Source organism: Anas platyrhynchos, chromosome 2, assembly GCF_047663525.1.
Source record: "Anas platyrhynchos isolate ZD024472 breed Pekin duck chromosome 2, IASCAAS_PekinDuck_T2T, whole genome shotgun sequence".
Classification (NCBI taxonomy): Eukaryota; Metazoa; Chordata; class Aves; order Anseriformes; family Anatidae; genus Anas; species Anas platyrhynchos.
In genome coordinates, this window is record NC_092588.1 from 11701934 (window position 1) to 11729171 (window position 27238).

The 27238-nt window shown below is 44.4% G+C and overlaps 3 long non-coding RNA genes across 4 annotated transcripts; 2 read left to right on the forward strand and 1 right to left on the reverse strand.

Annotated features, from left to right (window-relative positions):
• Positions 1-1757: 1757 nt before the first annotated feature.
• Positions 1758-2905, reverse strand: LOC110352904 (uncharacterized). The gene is made up of 2 exons (XR_002402661.4): positions 2482-2905; positions 1758-2044 (listed from the first exon to the last, which is right to left on the reverse strand). It is a non-coding gene; the product is annotated as an uncharacterized lncRNA (long non-coding RNA).
• A 449-nt stretch (positions 2906-3354) lies between these two features.
• LOC119716167 (uncharacterized) lies at positions 3355-15482 on the forward strand. The gene is made up of 4 exons (XR_005263941.2): positions 3355-3858; positions 11513-11597; positions 11707-11796; positions 12113-15482. It is a non-coding gene; the product is annotated as an uncharacterized lncRNA (long non-coding RNA).
• A 4008-nt stretch (positions 15483-19490) lies between these two features.
• On the forward strand, positions 19491-25911 carry LOC110352903 (uncharacterized). Of its 2 annotated transcripts, XR_005263964.2 has the most exons (5): positions 19491-19836; positions 21296-21546; positions 23055-23113; positions 24005-24060; positions 25035-25911. It is a non-coding gene; the product is annotated as an uncharacterized lncRNA (long non-coding RNA). The 2 variants fall into 2 exon arrangements; XR_011807345.1 differs by lacking the exon at positions 23055-23113.
• The last annotated feature ends 1327 nt before the right edge of the window (positions 25912-27238 follow it).

Consider the following 27238-nt stretch of genomic DNA (forward strand, 5'->3'; position numbering starts at 1 on the left):
CTTAATCTATCTTAACATATTGTCATGACACATTTTTATTAAGCAGCAAGCAGTGATTGGGAAGGGGAAACACCCACAAACCTCCTCAAGTTCTCAGCTTCAGCTTGAATGTGTGGATGGTGGAGTCTGCATCTTCAGCATTTCACTTGTCAGGGTTAAGTGCATCTTTTTTTTTCTGTGGACAAATGGTATAAACACAACAAGCTTGTTTAAGGAGTTTGTTTTCGTGTTCTGAATCCTCCCGAATGCCCATGCCCATCCTTTTTTATTTTTCTTCTTTTTACGGGATAGTGCAGAAGAGCTAATCCTAACCCCATGCCAGCTTTACAGAAACCTCTTTGTGCTCTCATCAGTGACATGGACTGAGGGGAGAGATACTGTGAAATGAAGTGATGGGGAGAGAGTTCCTTGTCATATAAAGGCAGTTATGGGGTTAGCATCCTTTGAGGACTTATTTTCTTCTACTGTCTCAGAGCTTGGTTGTCTTGGCCTTTTGCACCTGTGTTTTCAAGTAGGAAACTCAGTAAATTCTGATGACTTCTTATGGAGGTTAAACTCTTGCCATAGTGTTCATGAAAAACTGCAGCACTGACTTTCAGTTTTGCCACTAACAGCTTCTCAACAGACCCTGTAACAATGTCATTAGGAGTTGGCTTTGCTATTGTCTCTGCAAGAATGGTAGATGTTTTTACAGAAAAAGTCATCCTGGATGGTCAAATTTGGGTTGTTTTAGCCTTTGGTAGTTCAGTCTGCATAATTTGTATTTGTAGAAATCACCCTTCTAGTGGGTAATCTATTTTTTTAATTAATTATTATTATTTATTTGTCCTTGTTTTACACCTGTAATAAATGATTCCCTTAAAACTTGCTTTTTTATGTTGTAGACTGTTAAGTAAAAGTCATCTGGTTGGTTGAGGCTAACCATAGAGAGTCAGAATCTCTTTGGGGCATGAATCATCATTAAATGAGAAGTAATGACAGCAAAGTAATACTCCCTGTCATTTAAAAACCATTCTAATGAGCTGTGGACACCTTTCAATTACAGCTTCCATTATGTTACAGTGGAAACCACACTGTCTTCCTACATTTGTCAAACAGAAAGCTACAGGGCAGAGAGAGGCAGACAAAGCAATAATAAGTGCCTGAGCCAATGTACCTTTTATCAGAGCTTTTGTGCTTTTTCAGAGAAGATGCTCTGTTAAGGTTTACCAGGCTCATTTTGTTGTTAGTAAAAAAATGTGGTGGTGTTTTTTTTCCCCCCTGTATTCAGTGGAGGGCGGTTGATCTTGCAGGGGTGAGCTATTGCACCTACTTGAGTCCCTGCTACAGCAAGGGCAGCATCTGCCTTCAGGAGCTTGTTTTTCTCTTCTAATGATGGAGCCCAGGCTATGCTGGGTTTTCGCTCAGCTTTTGGAACAGCCAGAGTTCAACCTGTAGACAAATCTAGCTACTATCAAAGTGAAACAAAATTTCATTTAGAAACACTGCATAAAAAGATTTTACTGCTACCCACTTCAACTGAATTCAGTTATTATTTAAATTCTATTAAATTTAAGAAACCTGCAGAAGTCTGATTTCTCTTTCAGCTATGTAGCTGGTATCAATATTTTATTGACTTGAATTGCATGGGTAACAAGTCAACCTCCCCATCCTCATTTTTCACAGCAGGTCCTTGAGGAGACTGCTGCAGGAGCAGTAGGAGAGAGAAGCCAGCTCTAGTGCAGTGTGAAGGAGAGGTGTTCAGGGTAAAGATCATCTCAGTGCAATTCATCAGTCTTTTATTTGTGAGCCAGTGGGATCAGAGTCCTCACTGCACAACTCCAGTACAACTTAGTGCACCAGCGTCCTTGAACATGTCACTTCAATCTGGATAGGAGACTGGAAAGCAACAGGGAAGGCTCTGTCCCATCAGCAGAGGCTGCTTCTCGTTGCCAAGCCCTCCCATGCCAGGGCTCACAGCAGCCACTGTAGGCACGGGTTGCCTCCAGCACCGAGGTTCTGCAAGGAAAGGGCCAGGAGAAGTCCTGGAGCTCACTCTGGAGACCTGAAGAATGAAATGACTTCCTCAGGTCATCCAGACCAAGGGAAGTTTCTGAGAACATTTCTGAGCACAGCCAGGCCCAGCATTATCTTCCTTCCAAAAAACCACTAATATAGGATTTAAACAAACCACCTGCTGTTGGAGTGGCACCCTACAAGTGCCTCGTGCTTTCCCACCGTTATAGCTCCCTTATACCCTTGCTCTATATTTTCCAGTCCTTATAATTCATTCAGCTCCTCTTGGTAGCCCAATATCTCTCTTGTGTTTGGTAATATTTCAGATGAAGCATGCCATATGGACCTGGAGCACAAGCTAGGACATGCAAGACACATGCTCCATTTCTTGATCTGCTCCAGGCTTCGTGTGTGACTTTGACCAGGTTATTTCAGCTCGATACCTCAAGTGCCCCCACATAAAAAGAGACCAAAGCACCAACTCACTTGTCTGAAATATCCAGAGAGGCCAAGTAAGCACTGACAGCACTTGGGGATGAGAAGGCTGCCAGTCACCGCTTGCTGGTGGCCTCCCTGCCCAATTCAGGAGCCGAGGGGCAGCTCTTCTATGAGCCTTGTGTGTAATGGACGGTAATGACAGCTTTTAACAACCAACTGGTTCAAAATCACACCGAGAGCAGAAGCAAATCAGCTGGTTTATGACTAATACTTGCTGGTTGGCAAAGAGGAGAGCTAAGGCTTCCTCTCCTCCTCCACAGAGCAATGGCAAAGCACCACACTGATGAGAAATGTCCTTGCAGGCTGGAAGTAATGAGCTGCATCAGCAGGGTGCAATGGGCTTTGGGAGGGGCAGGGGCCGAGAAACCTTTGCAAGGTGAGCAAAGTGGTTTGCAAACAGATACTGCTGTGTTCCTCACAAAACGCCCAAGGTGCTTGAGAGGTTAATCAGAGATTTATGAAGTCGAGAGGGAAAGGTGAAGGGATGCACGGCAGCTGGCCAATGCTTTATGAATGACAGCAGCTTCCTTAAAATAAATGAGGCTGTTAACAAATCATTGGGTTCTTGGCATATAGTTATCAACATGCATAGGCAAATGAACAAATGAATCATTTCATTAGCTTATTCACAGCGTTTCACGCCCAATGAATACTAATGTAAGCAGTGTCAGGAAAATGGGGAGGTTATTTCTGGCATATCTAATTATAACACGAGTGGCGTTTTTTTTTCTTTTTTTTTTTTTTTTTTTTTTCCTTCTTGCTATTATTTTGAGATGCTTAGTTAAAATCTGCAGTGAATTAAATGCCTGGGAAAACCGCCAGTCTCTGTCGAGCCTTTGCAGGAGGTCAGTGGGGATTCAGATGAGAAGCCTCACACGTGCCAAGGGATGTGCACCTGAGGCTGAGAGCATTTTATCACGCACTGCCTGCGTTACACAGGGAGGGAGACGATGCAGTCATGGGGCAGGAAGGTGAGCTGGCATCTCTGAGGGATGACGTCTCCTCCTGTGTTGGCACCAGGGATTTTGTCCTAATGCAGCTGTGTGCATGCGGCAAAGCTCCCGCAGCTGTGACTCTAATTCTTCTTGCCTCCCATGATGGGAGGAGCCCACTGATGAATTTTGGCAGGCTGGCTTCAGGCAGAAGCAGCACTCGCTGACTTGGCCTGTGTTGGGTGAGTGCCTCTCCAAGGAGGTGAGCTTCTGTCACCTTCACTGGCATCTTCACCAGTTTGCAATACCTCCCAAGGAGGCCGTGCTGCTAAAGCTCTCTACTCCCAACCCTCTGCACCCCAGGCGTGGGTCCTGCCTTGCTCTCTGCCTCACTCCAACAGCAGCGAAATTCCTTTTTTATTATTTTTTAAAGGTACGTTTCCTTGTATCCACGTGTATACGCATTATCTCATCCAAAAGTGTTTTGTTTTCTTTTTCACTTGTGGTTACTCATGATTAAGGAGCTGCAGAAAATGAATTACAATTTACAAACCTTGATTAGAGTAGCAGGCTGAAAGCAGGGAGTTATGAGTGTAACACCTGATAGCTGTGATTTCTTTAAACAAATCGATGTATTTTTGCTTTGTCAACTTTTTATTTAAAAAGGTGCTCCTTAGCTTTGACCATGGCTTATATTGACTGCAAGGTGCGTGGGGGTGGCTGGGGGTCCTGCCCTGGTCCTGTGCAGGATGGAGATGCCAGTGCAACACACAGGCAGTGCTGGGAAACCTAAACCCCATCATTAGGAGTAAAACCTGCAGTTCTGGAGCATTTTGACAACATGCAGCTTCTCCTTTGGGTTCATGTGAGATGACTCAAGCTAAGGCATATGGGTGCTGCCATCAAGGAGCAGGCTGCCCAAATGACTTAAACTAAGAGGGGAGACTTAGATTAGAGATTAGAAGGAAATTCTTCACTCAGAGGATGGGGAGGCCCTGGCACAGGCTGCCCAGAGAAGTTGTGGATGCCCCATCCCTGGAGGTGCTCAAGGCGAGGTCAGATGTGGCCCTGAGCAGCCAGGTCTGGTGGGAGGTGTCCCTGCCCACGGTAGGGGTGTGGAACCAGATGATCTTTGAGGTCCCTTCCAACCTGGGCTATTTTATGACTCTATGAAATCCCCCTCTGCCTTCCCCACAGAAATCAGGATTTCAGCCTTCCTATATTGACTCCAGTTCCTAAACATCTTTTTGTACTGCAAGAGCACCATGAAGAGTTTACACCTAAAGAGTGAATTCCACAAATTAAATTCTCAGTTCTCCAAAACTCCTCACCTTGGTAGCTGTTACAGTGTTCCAAGATCGACTCGAAACACCAATAAAACTGAAGCCTTTGCAGTACACAGTGGAACAGGAAAATTCTTATCAGCCTACCTAGAAGTAATAAAAGGGGTTCTTGTTTGTGCAGCAGCCAAGTTATCAATGAAAAAAAAACTGAGCAGAAAATAACAGATGATTATACTGTTATTTTCTGCTGTAACGGGCTGGTACATGCGAGGAAAGGGCAAAAAAAAAAAATAATAAAAGAAATGCTCTTTATAAAATCACTATGTCCAGGGGTGAGTCGAATGCACTATTTAGAGAACAAATGAACTTAAATGTTTGAAAAGCAGCAAATGTCTGAGTGTGAGAAGGGTAAACACAGCAACACAGCTCTACTTTGAAAGGCCTGCTGTTTATCACGATCTCAGAGGTGACAGTGATTTTACGATCGGGTATTTCTATTGATTTGCACTGATTATGTCTCGAGTCCTACCATGGTTACCCGTCCTCCTGGCTGTATTTTATGGTGGTGGCATGTTCCCTGCCCGACTCTGGGGCTCTGATTTACTGAACGCTGCACAAATATCAGTTCCTCAATCTGTAAGATGATGAACAAAACTTGGCAGAGATTAGAAAAGTAATTCAATTTTATCGAGTTGAAATGAACCTCTCTGAAGCAGAATTTCAGGCTATATTTGGGATTGAGCTAGCTCTGAATTGTTTGAACTCAGCAGGAAAACTCCTGGGCAGGATTACACAAACCAGTTCTGTGTGTTTTTGAAAGTCTCAGCGACTTTATTTGTGTAAGTATCCAAAGAATGTTGCTGTACTCGGGCACCTCTGGCCTGAACTCAGGTTTCTCAATGTGCTCATATGGATCAGGGCAGGGTGCCTCACCTTGCCTCTGGGAAGTGAGGAGTGAGTCCTGGTGCTGTTTTTTTGCAAGCTGCTGTGCCAGAATCACCAGGGTGGGGAATGGCTGACCCATAACCTGCCAGAGTGGTAACAGAGGAGTTGCCCTCAGCAGAAGGCATTAAGCAAACAAAAGCATCTGAGAGCTCTTGGAGCTCCTACATGCATTCACCCAACCATTAAACACCACCACAGTAACACACACGTTGTTCACGTGCTTGCTGGCAAAGCTGATTTGGCTTTGTAAGGCTCAGTCTCTCTGTATGGCATAAAAAGCACTTGCAAGTTAAACTAAAAGATCTTGTTTACACCATGGTTCTATAAATAATAATAAAAAAATGATAAAAAGCTTTCTCCATGTTTTGCTGCCTACACTTCACTCACATGTATAGCTCCATCCTCTATTTTCTCCTGCTTAAAAACAGCTCCATAAGATCCCAAAAGGTGTAATTTGTTCTGTATACTTGCTTCAAAGCTCAACACATCACTAGAAATGCTTTCACTGAGAGTGGTGTGTTTCTGTTTGGGCTTTAAGTGAGCAATAGGGAAGATACAAAGCCAGCTTGTTAGAAAAAACAAGATTTCTGGTCTTTGCTACCATACAATTGTATGTAACTCGCTTTGAGTCAGCGGTGAAGGCTCCTGTTTTCAAAACAGCTTCAGGAAAGAGTGATCTTTCATATCTGACATATTCCTTCTTGTCTTCGAACACTGAAGTAGTCAAATTCCTTAAAGCAAGGTGACAGCTGCTCGCTTGCATACAAATACTAATTTGCAACAGGTCTGCCATGGATCTTTTGAATATGAAAAATACACACTGACTGCTTCTCCTGAGAGGGGAAAAATGTGCCCAGTATTTATAGCAAATCAGCAGTCCTCTTTCTGTCTCTCTATACTTTTTATTCAATTGTAAAACCAGATACATTTTTTTTTCCTCGAGGGATTGTGTTAAGCATTAATATCTGTAGAAATGTATCCTAAAATCTGTGCAGAAAGTATTTCTTGTGCTAAATGAGGAAAAACCCTAAATTTCAACTTCAAGTTCCAGTTTTTCAGCAATACATCATAACAGCCAAATTTGTATTCATTTCCACTTGATTCATTTTCTTGAGCTAAGACATAAAGTTGAGCTATTCTTTTTATTTTTTATTATTTTTTTTAATCCTCCAGGGCAGGAGGAGAGGCTGGAAGCACAAGATTTCTCTGAGTTTGTAACCAAGATGGGAGGGCATGCAGGCAAAAGGGTTTGGCTCAAAAAATAGAGATAAGGAAGATGTTTTTAGAACGGGTGAGATTTCAGCAAACTGATTTTTACATATTCAAGCTTTCTTCTTGAATATAGGTACTTCTGATTAGTCCATGAAATTAAATGCTAATGGAAGCAGCAAGCAATTAGCACACTGTTTATTTGCACTATGTAGAAAATTCTGAGTAAAACCAATTATGTTGGCAGAAATTATTTTGCTAATGGCAAAGTATTAATAAAGGATAGGCATTCTTATGTAGAAAACTTAATTTTGTGCTTTGGGAACATCTCTGGTAAGCAGAGGTTGCCTTTCTTGTTCAGCTTGTGTTTGGCTCAAATTATGAGCAATAAAGGTCAAAAGCCTGTGTTCTTTGTTAAAAAACAATAGGTCAGATGGAGTGTGGTTCTTATTTTCTCTTTAATGTTTCCATAAATGACTTGGATGCAGGATTTGAAGGTGTAATAAGTAAGTTAGTTGATGAATCTAAACTGGGTGGAGCTGTTGACTCCATTGAGGGTAGAGAGGCCTTGTAGAGAGATCGTGACAGATCTGAGAGCTGGGCAATCACCAGCCATATGAAGTTTAACAAGAGCAAGTGCTGGGTCCTGCACCTGGGTTAGGGCAGCCCTGGCTGTACGTACAGACTGAGGGACAAGGGGCTGGAGAACAGCCCCTCAGAAAGGGATCTGGGGGTTTTGGTCCATGGCACGTTGCAGATGAGCCAGCAGTGTGCCCTGGCAGCCCTAAGGGCCAACCCTACCCTGGGTGCCTCAGGCCCAGCACTGCCAGCCGGGTGAGGGCAGGGATTGTCCTGCTCTGCTCTGAGCTGTGCGGCCTCACCTCAGGCACTGTGTGTGCAGGTTGGAGGTGGGTATCTGCTGCTGTTCAGGCATGGACTGGAGTCAGGCTGAAACCAAAATTCATTAGCTGTCCACTATTTTACCTCATAGAGAAGAGTGGGAAGATGAGGACAGCCACAAAACCTCCCCAAAGGCCAGGCTCAGCTCAGCCTGCACTATCCTTGCCTACCTCACCTCACCCACGGTGGGCAGCAAGGCCCTGCAGAGCCCTAATGTCCCAACCAGACCAGGGCTGCAGGCTCACGGTGGATGCAGCCAGGAGGCTGGCACGCAAAAAGCAATGCCTCTCTGCAGAATGACATAAAAACATGTCAAAATAAATGGTTTCTGACTCCCAAACTGACATACTTAGACACCAGACTGCCTTTCTTCTCGGTAACATATGGGGAAATGAGCCTGGGGACCACTAGGGAGTGTGAGTGAAAGCCAAAACTGCCAAGTGCTCTGTGTTGCCTTACGGGTGTGTGATATAGCGTGGTGTTTGCAGAATAGTGGTGTTACCATGCAAGAGCAGGTGCTTAAATGTTTGCAAGACCAAGGTGTTTAAGACAATGGCTTCTTGCTGCTCAAGGAGTTGGAATCAACCTTGAACCTCACTCTGCATTGCACATGGGAGAAGGTGCAGCAGATAATGAGCTAGGCAGAGTGGCATGGTACAAGCATTGTCCAAGATCCCAAATTCCATCTGTCTGATGGCTGCATGTGAGACAGTGGCTCTGGCTCCCTTCATAGGCTGTAGAGAGGCTCGTGCAGTTGTTACATCGTGATCCATCTGCCCTACTTTATTATAATTTCCTGTATTAAAACATGTCCTTTTGGATCATGGCCATTTTACCAAGCAATCCAGATGACTTTTTGCAAAGGTAACCTGCTCTCCTACTCATTTTCTACTTTGTCGTATTCATTTTCTGTGTATTTTACCACCAAAAACCCTGTGTCATAGTCAAAGCATTTACTTAGTACTGAGTCAAAGTCTGATCTCTGCAGGAGCCTGCACTCAACAGGTCCCCTCTGGCTATGTCTGCACCTGGGCACACTTGAAGACCCATCAGTGAGCCAGCCACTAATCCATCCAACACTTATCCTAGTGCCTACATCTCTCATTCATACTGATTAATCAACATACCCCGCAACAGTCACGTGTCTCAGCCAAGTCCAGAATATATTATGCCACTTTACCAGAATCTGTAATCTTGCAGGGAAAACGTCAAAACCTTCCTTTCACAAACCCCTGTGGCATTACAGTGTGGCCCCTTAGGATATGCTGACAGAGACTCTAAATTAAATGGTTATTTTAGTGATCTGGGGTAGCCACCTTCTTCTTGTGGGAGCTTTGGCAATCTTTCAGCCTGTGGTGACTTCCCTTGTTCCCCCAGAGCTGTTTAAACATCTCTGCTTACTCCCCCTAAGGCTCTTGGCTGCAGATTTCAGCAGATGGTGCTCACCTCCTCCTCTGTTCCTCCTGTGGGTTGAACGCCACGTTCTCCAACATCACATGGGTTAAATATATCCCCTTGCTTCAGTCCCCATTCAGCATGGGCCAGTCGAAGCCTAGAGTGCTCTCAGCACTCCTCTGGACACATGAGGACTTTCTCAGGCCCCAACACTGCCAGGAGTGCAGCTTCCAACAGGACAACCCGCAGTCCCTACCTCCGCAGGGTAACTTTGGATGAGCAGGGGCTGTATATCTCACAGTGATCCAGGAACTGAGAAAACTAAAGTTATACAACAGCCCTGGCAACCGTCAGCCTAAACCTACACAGCTAAACCCGATGAGAGCTGATCTGAAGATTTTCATGTCAGAAAGTCATCAAAACCAATGTGTTAGCGTGTGAAATGCTGCGATTGTACCTAGGATTTTTTGTCTTTCTACAGGCCTCCCGAGGAGTGTTGGACTCTGCCGGTGGACACAGTCCGGAGCAGTTTGCGGTGAGATGAAGAAGCCATAAAGTGACTGATTTTCCAGACAGTCACCATGAGCCCCAAGGGTGTACTCCATAAAGACCTGTAATTGAAACAGCTCAGCGTTTCTCCAATAAAAGCAGTGATCTATTCAAGCCACGGATGCACCACGCTAAAATACCATTGGAATAATGCTCCAGACAGGCAGCAGTATTCATATGCAACCCTTGGTGCTTTATTCAGGGCTCCTAAACTGCTCTTGTAGGGGGAGTTTCAATAACCGGGAAACATTAAACAAATAAAGGTATTAAATAGTGCCCGTGTCTTATTAGCATTGAGCAGCCCTTCAAAAATAAATGCACATGTTGTGGGCTTGCTTGCAGAACTGATTTTGCTAAGTCTCTGCTTGTGACACCACTGAAACCACGAGCAAATTGGAGGAAGGATTGTTTCATCTTGGCTTAATAAATAACAGCTTTGCTTCTAAGTCCTTATACCTTTCTTGCTGTATTCCTCCTGCAGGTCTCTTCATCCGCAGTGATTATCATCCATTTGCCTCTCTCCATGGAGAGGAAAACATCATCCTTCTAGGTCAGGCTGGCAAAAGGTGTTGGTTTCCTGTGATCCAGCTCTGCCACAGTACAATGTCAGGCTCACATTATCAGAGAAGGTTTCAAGTCCTTGCTTTCTTGATGCTATACCCAAAAAGCTTCCTTTTGAGCAAGAGATTCATCATCAAGTGGAGCTGATGGGTGGCCTGTGCTGCCACAGTGTTCTCGAATTGAATGAGTTTTCTTTAATGAACTGATTTATTTCATTTGTGAAGGGCACCGATAACTCTCACTAATTTGATGGGAGCTGTAAGTGCTCGGCCCATAAAATGTGGAAAGTGGTGTGGAAAGGTGGGTAAACATCCATCATCTCAGACAAATGATAGAAAGCTGCAGTGCACTTTTCCCCTAATCTGACACACGCTATGAATCGCAAGCACACATTTCTCAGCACTGTTTTACTTTTTAGAAGACAGTCATGTTCTTGGGGAATTAGAATTAGCCATAGACAGAGAGATCCTGCAAGTTCTTTGCAGTGGAGGGAAAGAAAATGGGCAGAGCTTTATCAATAAATGAAAATCAGGCCGGCTTCATTGCCGCACTAGGTGTTGTTTATTGTGAAGGAGTTATTTTATTCCATTGTTCAGCTAAAGAAAAGCCCTAGACCATACATCTGCCCCCTATGAATAATTTTTCTTTCCAATTTAAAGCCATACACAGAGCTCTGCAGCAAAGCTTGCTTCACAGCCTTTTGTCAGGTTGTGCTGTGCTGGGGAATTTATGGGGAGATTTTGCAAAGCACCTTGCAAGTCTTCTACGTTTATTACAAGCAGAGGTATTGATGGAAGTGCAGCTGCATCCATAAATTTCCATCATTTGTTCTTCTTTCCTGAGGTGCCAGTGAAGGCAGTGGCCCAGGATCTTGCTCTCTGTGGGTACTTGCGACACAACGAAGACTGCAGCAGCTTGTGCCTCTTTAATTGCCCTCATTGCCCTCGTTTCTTCTCGGCTGACCACTGAGCCTTGCTGGTTTTCTCTGCTTTCCCTTTGGTCAAATATTTGGATTTCCTTGAAGGTGAAACCTGAACACATTTTTTAATCAGTCTTGAAAGCTAGTCCATCTTCAAAATGATTTCTTTTGTAGTCAGCTTTTATTAATTATCCACTAATCTGAAAATATCATTATATAAACAAAATGCTCTCCCCCAAAAGCCCTGGAAAATAGCTTTTGAAACATATTTTTGCATTCTGTTATGATGTTGCTGTTGACTGATTTTCACTCTGCCTCCCTCACAGATAACAGCAGAATTATACATAGCGACAGTCTGTCGGCAGGGAGGAAGACGTATTTCCCGAGGAAGCTCTTGCTGGTGCGTGTTAGGTAAGAGCTGTAGACACAATCCCACCACTGTGGGTGGGACTTTCAGAGGCCTGAGGACACAGGAAAGACAAGAGACCCAAACTGTTGCTAATTCTACCGTTTTCTGCAGGATCATGGATGTATAAATACTGAGCAGCCAGTTAATTTCAGTGAGCTTTTGGGACAATGGAAGCTCTTCGGTGGATTTGCAAAATACCTGGTATAGCGGGAATGTGAACTTAGCAAGGTGCTGTATTACGTGAGGTCTTTATTTTCTGTCATCTCTGCAATAGGTTAGGGGGAAAAGATGGGCAGGAGCAGGGCAGGGGGTGATGTTACCCGACTTCAGCATTGCTAGGCTGCTCGCTCAGCACAATTGAGTCCTGAGTGACACAGGGCATAAAAGAAATGCACAAAGATTTCAAAACCACTTGCTCGCTTCATCTGAACTCTGGCCTAGAGCAATTCTTGTGGCAATATCCGTGGCTTGATCTTACTTCACCTCCTCTGTGTTAACTCAGGGCTTGTTCTTCCAGGCTGGCACGTGGTAGCAGGGGAATGCGAGAATGGGACCTCACCGAGGGCAAATATTAAAACAGAGGATGAAAGTTTGAGAGAAGCAGTGATGAAAAGTTCAGAAAGGTCGGTTGTATGGGGGCTGTACAAGGCTGTGAAGAGACAGCTAATACTATAGGGCTCGAACAGTGGATTCCAGCAGGGAATTCAGCTGCCCGGTGGATTCAAGCAGTTCTGTAGCTGCCCAAAGACACCCAGAATCCAAGGTACATGTGCAGAGCAACTCAGCCTGGTTTCTCTTTGTGAACCATGAGGAAAAATACTATTTAGTGGTTCAACCATCAGATCTGCAGTGAGGATCTGGGTGCTTCACCTCTACTTGCAAAGCACCCCCCTGCCCCTGCCATGTCCCAGGGCAGCAGCCCCAGCACCAACATGGCTCAAGAGCTGTCAAACAAGCTGACAAGCCCTGTATATCTGGGGCATCTCTTCAAGGCAGCGTGTGGTCGTCAACCTCTGCAGCCTCCAGATGAGTCCCCACACATTGCTGCACCCTGCTCAGTGTGCAGAGTGTCGTCTGGAGAGGACAGGGTACATTTACAGAACATTTTGACACCTCCTAATGAAGAGGTTATAAATAGAGAAGAAGGGTTATCAGTCTTTCCATTTATGCTTGACTAGGTCTGCTTATGTATTTTGGAACAGCAGCAAAGCTTTACCATAGAGGGAGAGAAAAAGGGATGTTTGCCCTTGAAAATAAAACATTGGAGGTCTCTCACCAAAGCCCCAGGTGAACTGGGGACTGGGTGTGCTGGGCCACCCCACATCTGGCTCTGTGATGTGAAGCAGAGCCCATAGCAAGGACCCTGGACACCATCTCTTGTATTTGTAGATCTAGGACACAGTCCTTGTCCCAGAGAGTTTGCGGTCCCATGAGATACCTCTCTGCTAGTAGGCATGAAGGACCAACATAAATGATCATAGAATCATAGAATCATAGAATATCCTGAGTTGGAAGGGACCCTTAAGGATCATCAAGTCCAACTCTTGACACCGCACAGGTCTACCCAAAAGTTCAGACCATGTGACTAAGTGCACAGTCCAATCTCTTCTTAAATTCAGACAGGCTCGGTGCAGTGACCACTTCCCTGGGGAGCCTGTTCCAGTGTGCAACCACTCTCTCTGTGAAGAACTTCCTCCTGATATCAAGCCTAAACTTCCCCTGCCTCAGCTTAACCCCGTTCCCGCGGGTCCTGTCGCTGGTGTTAATGGAGAAAAGGTCTCCTGCCTCTCGACACCCCCTTACGAGGATATACACATTTTCCTTCAGTCCTTCCTCTGTTCAGCATTATATTCACTTGAAAAGCTATTTCCCTTTTGCTAATCATTTCCCACCCCATGCTACTTTTATGCCTAACCATGCAGAGGAAGCTCAGAGGTACTTAGAGTAATTTTGAAGTAATTTTGAGCATGCTAACTAACCTTCATAAACCTCAGTGCCCCAGGAACAAAGCTGAAGGCCATAAATCATATTTAAATTGCCATCTGAATGTGATCTTTTGAGGTCTTTTAAGCCGGGGATTGGATGGAGCTGCACATTGAGTTTATTTGTGTTTTTTTTTTTTTTTTTTTTTTTAACCTTGTGGCAGGCTTTACCAGCTTGCTGATTTGTAACTAGGTCAGCTTCATAAAACATCATTTCCATGCCAGGGCTTTGTCTTCACACCAGAAGCCATGATCAGGGAGGCTGGATAACAAATGGGTGAGACAGCACATACATGTAGTTCATTGCTGTTACAAGTCTTTTAACTATTTGTAGAAGACTTGTGAATCAAGGTAAGCCACATGAGGCTGGTGGCTCATAACATTGGCACTTGTTATTCCACATGGTTCATTATTGGGATGTTGTCCATCAGCTCATGAGTCCCTGCTGTAGATGGCAGCAACCCAGAGAAACCATCCCATTGAAGCTCTGGTCTCGTGTGAGGAGGCTGCTGGTGAGGAAGGGCAGAAAGGGCAGAAAAGCGGTGAGAGGGTATTGGCAATTATACTCAGTGAACAAATCTCCATTCATTATGAAATATGGAGTTAAATTGGAAGTCTTGACAGCTGAAGGTCCAGACAGGGCTGCAATGCAGACGTCTGCCAGAAAGCAGAAAGGGAGGGAGGTGGAGCTGGGCGAAGAAGGAGTAGGAGAAGAAAAACGTAAGGCAGGCAAAGGAAGAAGAGAGGTGTAAAGGCTGAGCAGGAGTGGGAGAAAGGGAGAACAATGAAATAATCACTAGTCTTGACTCAGACTTGCACAAAGTATATGTTTTTTACAGGCTCTCAGGAGGGAGGAAGGGCTACTCAGAAACAGCTTACTCTGTTGCTTTGAAAAGCAAAGCAAAGTTGTTTCTAATGCTGGAGGGAAAAGGGAATAAAACAGTGCCTTGCAGAAGTGAGCTGAGTTCCCAGGTACAGCTACGCTGCTAACCCTGTCTGTATCTGGATCTTGTTCTGTACCAGAGGCCCTGTTCATGTTAGGTTTTGAATCAAGTAGTCAAAGTATAGCCCTTTAGTGGACTGGAAGGGATGAAAAATTAGAGGTCAGGACACTCTGATACATAAAGAAAGGTGACTTACCTTTCCTCTCGAGCCATAATCTGATTTTTCCATTGCAGCTTTTCTCCTTAGATGAAATCTACTTGTACAGAAAATTTAATGACCAAGTGATCATTTTCCTGACATCTATTAAATTTAAAAGTGATAAACTGGCTTATTATCTCAGTTACATTAAAAAAAAAAATAAAATGCTGTTCCTAACAAATTTCAGCAGACATCTACAAATGAGGCAAGCATTATGTAAGGCAAGCATTTTGGTTGCAGGAGTATTGAAAAGTACAGGAAAAGTCTGCTGCATATGCACCCCTGTGCACAACACAAATAGAAAGAGATATGAACACGCAGATAGACATCTATTTGGGGAGTCTACCGATTAAGCCAGGTCCTTGTTAAATGAAGCTTAAAATAGGATGAACAACTATCAATTGACTGGAAGGTTCTCAGATTGGATGGAAACAGCTCTCTGCTGACAATAATCTTCTGGAGATGCTGGCCTTGTGGCTTGGCCATCAGCTCCATCAGTTGGGTGTCTTGGTCCTGATGCAACTGAGCCTGAAGAGGTTGCTTCTCAGATGATGTAGTACGTGGGGACAATGTGCTATTATTGTAAGGTTAGTCAAGCACCAGTGAGATGATGTAAGCTTCAGTTCATCAAATGGGTTATTTATCAGGAAGAAAAGATATTCTGACTTGCTCAGGACACATTTTCAGCAGTGTTAGCAGGTGTCACACTGCAGCACCGCGCCAGCGGCAACCTTAAGTGAGGTCCCTCAGCTTGAGGCCGGAAAAGTGGTCGCAACATGTTTTCTGCCATAGATGAGGTGTATCTGTGAGAGGCTGTGCAGTCTCTGTCCTCATGACCAGACAAAGCCTTGAGCAGCCAGCTCCAAGCCAAGTGCTGCCCTGCTCTGAGCAGAGGGTTGGGTTGGAGACCTCCTCGTGGCCTTCCATCTCGAACCAGCTCATGTTTCAGGCAGCACTTTTCCCCTTTCTTTCTGAAAAGGGTGATTTGCCTGTGGTGGAGACAACATAATGAATCTGTTTATATTCTCACTGTGCTAGGAAGGGATTCAGTTTGCAATGAAGATCTCAGAAGGACACTTAATCTGGCCAGCCTGTCCCTTAGTCAGGGCCAGTCAGTCTTTGCAAAGCCCAATTACATGAGAAAGGTAAGTCATAAACCAGAATGAGTGAGGAGGAGGAGGAGAAAAAGCCTTTGTTGTGCTTCTAACAAATCGAGGTGGGTCTGATGCTTGTGGAATGAAGCCTCATTTTTATTATCATTCATAAATCGTAGCACAAACCTCAAGCAAGGATTAGATTCCTTTTCAACTGCACTGCTTTACCATTCAGTGAGTCGCAGCAACCACTTTGCCAGAGCATTTTTATCTTCAATTTATCTTTTTATCTTCACTCAGCCTCATCGCAAGGGGACCAAACCCCACCAGAGGCATGAGACTTGTGTGGCATCCCCAGGGAGAGCCGCTGCTCCCAGCATGTTGCACTGGAAGCTTTTCATTCTCTACATTGCTGCCCACTTGTTTAATTCCCCAAATTGTAACGTAGCCAGGAAAACATGCACAGTATTCAGAGCTAGAGCCCTGCCCTGCCTTTAGGACCTGCTGAAATATTTTAGGAATTCACATTGTCTGAGATGGTTTACCTCTCTGGAATGCGAATCTCCAGGGCTTTGTTACCTCATTAAAGGTAGTTTGTTGGGTGCAATGATGCCCTGGGAGGAAAATTGTCTCCTCTTAAACAGCCTCTGATTTATTTGTGTGTGTGTGTGCGTGTGGCAGTAGTAAGCTGCCTGCTAATTGTGTAGCTGTTTTGAAGCTAGCCACCCAGTTTGCTGCAGGGAACTGCTGTGGCTCCAGGCACATGGTCTCGTTCCTCTGAAAACAGCGGGCAGATCACTGACAGCTGGTAGATGACAGGAGAGTGCAGCTGTAAGAAGGAACTGTGACTTCAGGACATTGCTCAATACAGAACATCCTTTTAAAAAGTAGCACAGAAACCCAGAAAACTTGTTTTCTATACAGGGTACAGTCTGGCTCTTAATGCTCTGCTTCTTCTGCAGGGATGTCGCAGTGTGGAGCTCAGTTTTACATCTGCAGAACAGTTGAATGCTGAGGTCAGTTCACAGGGTGCAGAACACCCTCTGTGCCAGGGGAAGGCTAAATGCCTGTGAAAGCATTTGGGTGAAAGTCAGAGGCTTTCGTTACTTGGTGGAATCTGATTTCCTTCCAGGGACTAACTGGTTTCTCCGAGCTCACACAGAAAAGATGAAAAATTCCATATCCTGATTCCAGTCCATGCACTTCCCCAGGTTTCTCCTCCTCCGTGTGTCTGCACGCTCATCCTTCATCCCTCACACTGGGCAAATAGAAGGAAAATATTGCTGGTAGAATTGCCTCTCCAATGTTGCTGACAAGTAATCTGTCCATTGCTTATCTTCAGTACACACTGCACCAGAGAACCCGCTAGTGTGTGTGTATTTCTAAAGGTCTTGCAGCTGATATGGAAATGTCTGACTTGTCTGAATTTGCTGGACCTAAAATTACAGTGAATTGTGTATGTGGACTGACATTTCCATTAGACTTTGAGGTCAAAAGCTATATAAAAATAAAAATCCTCCATAAAACGTATATAAATGAGCTTACCCTGTAGCTGGTCTGACCTCCTTAGTATCTGCAGCAGATAAATCAGTCACATTTTGTAAGATAACTGTGCTCCAAAACATAACTCCAAGCTCATAAGGGCATTATTTCCAGAGCAGTACTGGAAAACGAAAGCATCCCCATGCTCCAGTGTTTCATTCTTGCCTTGTGAACAGTGCTAGCATCTTTCCCACAGGTCAGTCTAGCTGAGAGATCCTGATGGCTTTTACACCACAGATTTGCCCCCACTGAACATCGTTGATGTTCCAGGCTCATTCACCTGTTTTAGGTAGAAAAGTCTGTAATGTGGATAAAAGCTGCATGGGCAAGACCATGTCCCGGTAGTAGCCCACCTTTGGGACTCCCATCCCAAAGCTTTCTCAGTGCACTGTCAAACTGTGTCAGATTGGTGCTGTTTTGTGTTTCTGTGAGAAACTCTGGCCCAATTCAGTGCTCCTCATACAGGTATTTACCTACTACTCAAGAAAACACAGAGCAATTTGGAGTTGCAAGACCCTTTTTTTTTTTTTGGTGTCAGTGGGGAGAAGTAGTCCCAATGCCTAAATCAAGTAGTTAGCAGTTTGCATGGCTTCCTCCGCTTGAGGCTCACCTTGTCACCTCTCCTGATGGCATGGGAAAGGCTTCCTTTCCCACGCCGAATCAAAGAGGTGGGCAGTCTCTCTCTAGATTAAGCTCTAACCTACTTAGGAAACCCAGAAAGTTTCTTGACAACCATATGCTTGTTTCTAGGAGAACACAATTGTTCTTAAATCCTTACAAGGTGTTAATTGCCAGTATTATTTCTTGATGGGAGTGCATCCATCCATCTCCAGCTATCTAAGAGGTAGCCTTCTCCTCTAATCCAGTTTTCTGTGGCCTCAGTATAGCCCCAAGAGATAAGAACCTACTCACTTCACTTGTTTTGGCTGCTCTCTTCAAGATGTAATGAGTCTCCCTTTGGCACTGCTCAGCAACAAATGCAGGGGGCTTAAGCAGGTCTCAGATTAGAGCTTGACTTTCATGTGATCCAATTAATTGAGATTTAAACCAAACTCCTACACTAAGCAACAAAGGCTAAAGTTGGTCTTCCCTAGTAGCACATTATTGCTGAGGAATTTCATGAGCTCGGGCTGAATCGCTTTAGGTAAATGTTAGATGAGTTTAATTGTATCTCAACAAAATGCTATGAGAAAGAGGACGCTGTATTGGGTTTATATTGGAAGGGTTTGGAAGTGGGAGGCTGCAGGGGTGGCCTCTATTAGTAGAGCCCAGCAGCTGCTCCGTGTTAAAAAAGAGCTAGCTCCAGCCAGCTCCAAAAGGGACCTGCCGCTGGTCAGAGCCAAGGCAGTGAGCAGTGCTGATTGTGCTTTTGTGAGATCATATTTAAGGAAGGGAAAAGCCTGCTGCACAACAGCAGCTGGGAGAGAGGGGTGAAAAAATGTGAGAGAAGCAGCCCTGCAGCCCCCCAGGTGAGTGCAGCAGGAGGGCAGGAGGTGCTCCAGGCAGGCAGCAGCAGTTCCCCTGCGGCCTGTGGAGAGGCCCCTGGTGGAGCAGGCTGTCCCCCTGCAGCCCATGGGTCCCACATGGAGCAGATCTCCACGCTGCAGCCCCCCCATGGGTGGAGGAGCCCCCGGTGGAGCAGGTGGATGTGGCCTGGAGGAGGCTGCGGCCCATGGAGAGCCCCAGCAGGAGCAGGCCCCGGGCTGGAGCTGCAGCCCGTGGAGAGGAGCCCATGCAGGAGCAGGCTGTGACATAGAAGAGTGTGGATGTGGGGAAGGTGTTTTTAGTTTGCTTTTAGTTTCTCACTGTTCTAGTCCACTAGTGATAGACAATAAATTACATTAATCTCCCAATGCTGAGCCGGTTCTGCCTGTGACTCAACAATTGTTGAGTGATCTCCCTGCGCTTATCTCAACCCTTGAGCGCTTTCCATCATATTTTCTCCCCTTTTCGTTTTTGGAGGGGGAGTGAGAGAGTGGCTGTGGTAGAGTTCAGCTGCCCAGCAAGGTAAAACCACCATAGATGTGCCTTTCCAAGTCTTTATTGAGGTTACAGCTCTCATCCATCAGCAGACGTGGCTGGTCTTTTTCAAACTCTTCCACAGAACAAAGCCTTAGAGCTAAAAACACCTGCTGAGGGGCTGGTGAGTCCTAGCGGCAACAGGGAGAGCATAAAAAACTCAAAATCCTTGTAAGAAAGGATAAGAAAATCTGCAGCAAGGGGCAGGAGCAGCTAAGAATATACAAACACCACAAGTGTTGAAAGAGCCTCAGCATTTTAAGCAGCATCCTATTATAATGTGGGATTGCATTATATTAGCATAAAAATACCAGTTGTATTTATTTTGTTAAGGCTCTGCTGAGTAGACCCATAATCTAATGCAGTTTATCAAGTAGCTTTTCAGATCCTACGCAGAGGTGAACAGATGGCTCTTCTGTGTGCCTGCGTAAGAAAATCCCTTTCTGCAAATGGGATGTCAGGTGAGTTACTCAGCACACCAATTAATGGAACAAATTCACACTTGTGTATTAAGTTGTCTGTGCAGCAAAACAGATCTGACTGTCAGGTTAGTTTCTTCTCAACTCTGGTAAATTAATTAGCTTTCCAAAGCTAATTACAAAGTAAATACAAAGTAGAACTGTAAATTATTAATTTACAAAGTGAAACTGGAATAAACATTTTCTAGATAGGTAAGACATCAGAGCACACATTGCAAGCGGAACAGGAGTCATCTCCCCCTTGCTGATATCAACAGGAGCTGATTTGATCCAGCCCAGGGTAATAAGCACCGTGGTAGCTTGAGTTTTTCTGGGATGGTGAAATGAATCAATGATAGATACATCAAAGAGAGAGCTGCAAAATCTCATTGAAGAGATTTTGAGACTGGGAAGAATCATTAATGACCACTCCAACCTCCTGCAGGACAGGAGAAAAGATTTTCAAGTAGTTAATCCAAATGTATTGCATCGTATTTGATTGTATTACTAATACAATCAAATTAGTATTGTATAGTATTGTATTAGTAATACAATCAAATACTATTGTGTTACTGATTGCTAATAAAATTAAGTATGAATAAATGCATTACATTTCAGAAATGCATTAAATCTCATGAACCGTATTAGAAATATATATTAGAATGTATCTATGTGTTTATAAAATGGATCTGGGCTGCTGAAATTGAGCGAAGATATTGTGATAAATCCCATTTGGATCTAATTATCTTTGATAAAGGCTCTCTCTAGGCTATAGGAAGAAATAGGAACCTGCAGGGCTCATCCGTCTCATTTTAGGCATTTGCATTATGGTGAGGTGACCAGAACCCTGAAAGAACATATTGCTCTGCACTCACTGAAAGGAGGAGGTAATGCTTAGCACAGAGGTAAATGTCTGCATTGCAGGCATCCATAGTTCCTAGATAAATCTCACTTATTTAACTGGAAAGCTTTTAGGATTAAAAAATAATAATAAATTAGATGAACCAACTGAAGGCAAAATGAAAGAGCAACACCTAAGTTGCTCAAACCTATCCTGGAAGCATAAATTGGCCCTGTCTCATCCATCGTCCTCAAAATAGGAATGGGAAAAAATGAACCTTGAAGCCAGTCTGTTCCTGGGATTTTCCTAAACAAGCACATGTAAGTGCCCAGTGAAAGCTGACAGGTGGGCTGCATTTAAAGCACATTTCCTAGGGATTAACTTTTTCTTAATCAAAATCAATAGCAGTTTAAATCACTTTCAGCTGTGGGAGGGATGGAGAGCAGAGTGAAGGTAGTGGAGGCTGTGAATAATAAATGTGCATGACTTGTTTTTGTTGTTGTAAATAGAAATAATTCTGCCAAAAGCAGATTTAAATCAAATATTTGTTCTAGCCTATTATTGTATGGCACAAATTATATTGTTTTAAACTTGTCATGTGTTTGATGCTTCTCTTAACAGGCAGGAAATTTCAGTAAGAGGCATAAACCACAACTGTTTTCCATTTGACTCAAGATAGCCATGTATCATCAGTGTTCCCAAATCAGCTTATTCATCTTCAGTGTTCTAAGATTTTTTAAAACAGAAGTTAAAATAACAACAGCAACAGAACAGACAAAACAAGCAAACAGAAACCAGAAAAATGAATGGTTGGTGCTGAAATGCAACATTTGCAAGATGCTGCCCAGCAAATCTTCCAAGCAGAAGGAATGGTGAGTCGAGAGGTTTTTCCAGTCCTACAAACTCAGGCAAAGCAAGATGACCCCTTCACTTAGCAAAGGTTTCAGTCCCATCTGCAGTACTGAGGCTTTGCTCTCCCTACCACGAGGGCTGCAGGAGCTGTTGCTCATTACATGGTAGGAAGTCAGAGAGTATCTTCTGTCCTGCTAAGAGTCAAGTGTGCAGACCACAGGAGACCTAACATGATGACACAAGGAAACTGATAGACAAGGGTGATGTTAATGCCTACTGCCTGTAGGGCAACAACATATACATGTCCTCCCACCACTGAGAGCCTCAGGAGTATGTCCCAAGGACCTCAGAGCTAGGGAAGCAGAAGACCTGGGCACGGTTTGCTCTGGACTGTTTTGAAAGGTCCCACTGTTCAGTTTGGAGCTGGCTCTCAAGGGATGGGTCTCCTTAGCCCTGTTGTCCTGTGTCCTTCTCTCAGCACAGGCCAGTCCTGTGGCAAAAGCCTGGGCTGGGGGTGGTGTGTGGGCAACTTGTGCCACGCAGCCTCTCTGCAGGGACATCTAGCAGATGTCCCCCAGCTGGAGTCAGGTCCCTGCTCTGCAGAGCAAGGACACCTCTCCTTGTCTGCTCCTGCTGTATGAGGAGGGTATCAATGCCAGGTAACTAACAAAATTTCACATCCAACATATTTTGGCTTCTTTCTGTTTTCATAAAAAGCTGAGTGCCTCTCACCATTTTCTGTTTACAGAGCAGGGCATGGAAACAAAATCAGGGCCGTGTGTTGTATTTGTTTCAGCAACTGTGTGGCTCACATTGCAGAACACGGCAGTGGGCACTGCCACGCAGAGCTACATGTGACAAATGTATGCAGCCCCACACAGACGGCATGACAGTGACAAAACCAAGACCCATGGCTCCCACTGGAAGGTTTGGGTTAGCTTCTCTGGCCACCCATGAGTGGTTGACCTCGTGCACTTCTCTGTGCTGTTTTCTTATACTTACTGCTGGCAATAAATTCCGTCTGACGTAGGCCAGATGTACACTGGGCCAAAGTACACTTGGTCAGGAAGGAACAAGGGAAAATGTGTGTTATATTTATGTACATTTTTCAGCTGCAATAAAAGCACAGGCCTAGCTGTGCAGTATTTTCAAGAGTTGAAACCTCGGTAATAGTACTGGACTTGTATTTCCAATGTGTATGGCTTCTTTAAGGGGGATGACGTGAGGTCACCGCTGCCATCCAGATTGGCAGCTGTGGAAAAAAAACATCCTCTGTCATGCTAGATCCCTTGACCCATAGGTACCTCCTCCCTTCTGCTGATGGCAGCAGCTCAGCTGTGTACCAAAGCTTAGCTACTGAGTCACTGGAACCAAAGCATCCAAACAGTGAGTTATTGGGAAGCTATTTGCCAGGAATAGTGATTCAGTGACCTAAATTTGATGTCTTTTTCATGTGAATTTGAGAAGAATCTGATTATTGTTCTGTTTTCCCAGAAAGATTTTCTCATTTCACATTCATGTTTTCCAGGAACAGGAGGCAGCAAAGCAGCCACACAGTGCAGGATGCTCTTCTTGGCAATTTCCAAGGTGCTGTGAATGGAATATGCCAAGAATCTTGTTTCTAAACATCCACTAAATGTTCTCTGCCTCTGTAAAAGTTTCTGAGGCTCCTTATCCTGCAAGCTAGAAAACTTTTTTGTACACATAAATATATAAAAACTATCTGTGTGCAAACTTGGGCCTTTTGATTGATCCGAGGAAGCCATCCAGACAGCTCCTTAGACTGAAACTTATTTTCCCTTCCCTTTCCCCCCAGACCTTCAGTCACCAAGCCAGTCAGCCCGTCTGCTGTCAGACGTTGAAACTCCATCCCCTACTTGTCACTTTGGCAGCGGTCTCATTACTCTGAGCCCTCCATGGCATGGCTTTCTGTTAGGAGGGATTCAGTCTTATCTGAGCAAGCACTGCTGGAACGAATGCAAGATAGAAAGCAATGAGCAGAACCAGATTCTGCTCAAATACAGTGCTCTTTTCAGATTTTCTGGAGACTTGCACTGAATTAATAATGCCTAATTTCATAATGGCTTTCAGGCTGAGATCTCAAAGAGTTCACCCATAGCGGATGGGTGTTTGGTAACTTGCAGATGACTTGGTCATTTAGTGGCACAAACAGAACAGAACTGGGGCTTCCTAATTAACACCACCTGATATAATTTAACAGGAGAGCACATCCTGCCTTGTGGTTTGCCTAGCTCATATGTGCAACATGGTACAAGATAATTAATGGGGGGTGATAGTTTACATGATGTGACAGTTGTTGGGACAGGTCTTGGGCATCAAGCCTCTTTTTTCATTTCATATCTGCCTGGTACCCAGCACACTGCGTTGTTTTCTGTGACCAAAGAGCAATTAGTGATAACAATATCATCGTAATTCAGAACAGCCTCTGCATTTTCTGACCTATTATTTCTCCTGCAGAGTAAATATCTTATCATAATAAAAGTGAAGAAAGATGTAGTCTCCACAGAGCAAAGGTAAGGTCTGGACTATCAGTCTTGGATGGAAGACAAAAAATACGATCTACTCTTTTGGTAGTCTGAATTATAATTCCACCGAGCACAGACAGGAACTGCAGTAAATTCAAGTGTCCAGAGTATAGCCATAGACTTGTGTGTGTGCATATTGTTAAACACTGTCTGACAGCAGAGAATGTTTTCCTTACTTGACTGGGAGAAATATTATCCTGACTGCCTCTTTTATTTATTTTTTAACTAGAATAGGGAAATGTAAACAGCACAGGCCATGAATACATGTGTCTGGGAGCTTTGGAGCAAATGAATGAGCTGTAACAAAGGGGTAGAAAGACGTGATTTCTTGTGGTAGCAGACTGCAAGATGTAGTCCATAGATGTTGTGTCAACAGAGTTGGGGAGTGCTTGCAGACATCTTGAGCAGGATTCGTTTCCAGTATAGGACCAAGGAGCCAGCTACCTTCCCCTGCAGTCAGCTGAGAAAAACAGTGACTCCTACACAGGATCCTTAACGCAGACATCTGCATTGACTAGAAAGACAACTATGGACAGCCAGCACATCTCTAGTTAGATCATGTATTTCATGTTGGGTTTATTGCTGCTCATACTCCAGTGGGGATACAGGCCACTGTGTCCAGAAAAAAAAATAAAAATAAATTAAAAAAATGTTCTCAGGGTGGTCATTCAGTGTTGATGTCTAATAGACTAGAAATTGAGAGGGGAGGAAAGCTGAACTGATCATCAAGGTGGATTTATTTAAAGCGAAGAGATGGAAGTGTGTAGAGGTTAAGTATGAAAGGTGACAGAACAGCTTGAATGAAAATAGGAAGGCAGTTGTAGGAGCATAACACCTAAAGTGACATAGTCACTGGGGCAACAGGTATAAAGAGAAGCCTTGATGAAATATAAAGCTGAGTAGAGCTTGATGCAAATCAAAAGAATGAATGTGATGACTTCTTTCCCTTAAATCCCTTACAGAGTCTGCTGAAGAGCTTTCATGGACAAAAGCCGATGGGGTCTGGTGGTACATGCTGGCTCCTGAAGGTCAGAGCAGGCAAGCTGAAGAGCTGAGACTGATGATGGGGAAAGCCCAGCCTTCTGTGCTTTATGAGAGGCTGCAGTGAAAGGTTGGGTGGGCAGAGCTCCCTCCTCTCTTAGACCATCACTTCCCAGGAGCAGGTAGCACATAACCTGTCTCTTATTTCATGGTGGAGGAATATTTCAGAATGAGGAGGGTGGTGCTGACTTGCCTGACTTATGCTGGTTTTCTCAGCACTCCTGCAATGCTTAGGGAAGGGCTTCCTTGCTCCTGACCATGTCATTTCAGACAGTGTTTCAGAACTTTGCTGACAGTCTGGGCAAAGCTGGGGGAAGGTGGTGATGGGGTCAATGTGGGAGAGGCTGCTTTGGGCGGCAGCCTGTTGTAATATCCCTGCAGGATGGGGTGAGCTGATTCCCTGTCTGTACTAAAAGATTGCCACAGTTTTCCGTGAGGAAGGAGAAGGATGTCTCTCACCAGAAATCTTTTCGAGCTGTGTGAGACAGAAGCAGCTGTGTGGGGGAAGGCATCAGACTTGAGGAAGTCCTCACGTTGTTTCTGTCTTCTGAACATCTTGGTTCTTATGACCACGCAAGCTGCTGAAATGAGTTCCCTTCTGAGACTGAATTTGGAGAGAATTGACCAGATGACAGGGTGATAGGCTAAAAAATGGTGGTGGGAAAGGACCTCCAGAGGTCAGTGGTTGTCCCTGTCATGCCCCTCACATTTCCATGGACACGCTGAACTGATAGGTTGTAGAGCAGTATCTACAGTTGCAAATGAAGCCTAATAATGGCCCCAAATTATTTTGATGTTTCTCTATCATCTATATAAACACAGTTATGGTACCTAGACATCTTTCAAAGCGGTTTATCAAGGATCAGGTGAGAAGTCTGTGGAAAAGCAGGGATTTGAACAAAGTATCCCAAGCTTCAGCCTGTGTGCAACCAAAGAGCCCTGCAATGTAGGAACATTACCAGTACCAGAGCATGGAAGAGCACGGAACGAGGGCTTTCTTTTTCTCCAGGGAGCTACATGCCTGGCTTCACTGCCTTCCTGGTTTGCCTGAGTGAGATCACCCCACAAGGAAGGCAGTGGGATCTGCCACAGTTGGGCATTAATTAGTTTGGCTTAAAGACCTGAGGCACGCAGCCTGGCTGCAGAGGAAATAAGCTCCCGGAGTGAAGTCAGGGTGGCTTTCCAAGGACAGGGCTGGTCATCTGGTCTGTCGATACGGGACCTGCTTCACACTTGTCTTGGCTGCACAAACTGCTTTGCAGCCCAGAAAGCGATGTCCTGATGTGGAAAGGTTGTCTGTATTCCTGTGGTTGTTGTGGTTGCGTTCCTTGAGTTGTCCCCGTGCATCAAATTACATGGAAGGTGTCAGTCTGGGCTAACATCAGAAATTAGTTGGACCACGTGAAGTCTGAGACACTGAGCAAAAGGGTGAATATATACTTCCTGTGTCATACACAAGCCTTTACGGCAAAAAAAAATAAAATAAACAATGGGTAAAGGGCAGCTTTGCCTCTGCCTTTCTCCCCCATCTTCATCAAAGCAGCTGGGAATGCTTAATTTAACCACTTATTTCAGAAATACACTTGTAAAAAGTGATTTAGCAACTAGCTAACTGGAAGGAAGATGGTTAAAAATTAATCGAGGGGGTTTATGTATAGGAAACTGGCAATTCATCTCAAACAACCTTTAAAACACTGGCGTCCTCTAATGTTATTGGTCACTCAGAAACCACAGAATTATTCTGGAAATGATCACTTAAAACAGAATTGCTTGTTCTGCATGAACATTTGCTCAACTGTTGAGGTCCTTATCAGTCCGTGGCAGCTTGAATCAAATATCACAGCAGATTGAAACTTCAGAGCATGCCACATTTATGTACCTGATGGGAGGGATTTTGGAGCTGTGAATCAATGTGAATTTGAACTCCTTGGGCTCAGTGAAATGGATAAGAGATACAGATGCTGTTTCCTAGAAGCTGGAGCAACAACCAAGCACCATGAGGATGTGGAGAAAGGGTCTTTCCGATGCTTCTAAGAGGGATTTTCTGAATAAGAAACTTATGCACGTGCAGTGATCAGCCAGATCTGTTAGTACTCTTATACTTGCTTTGTCTGCAGCTGCTGCC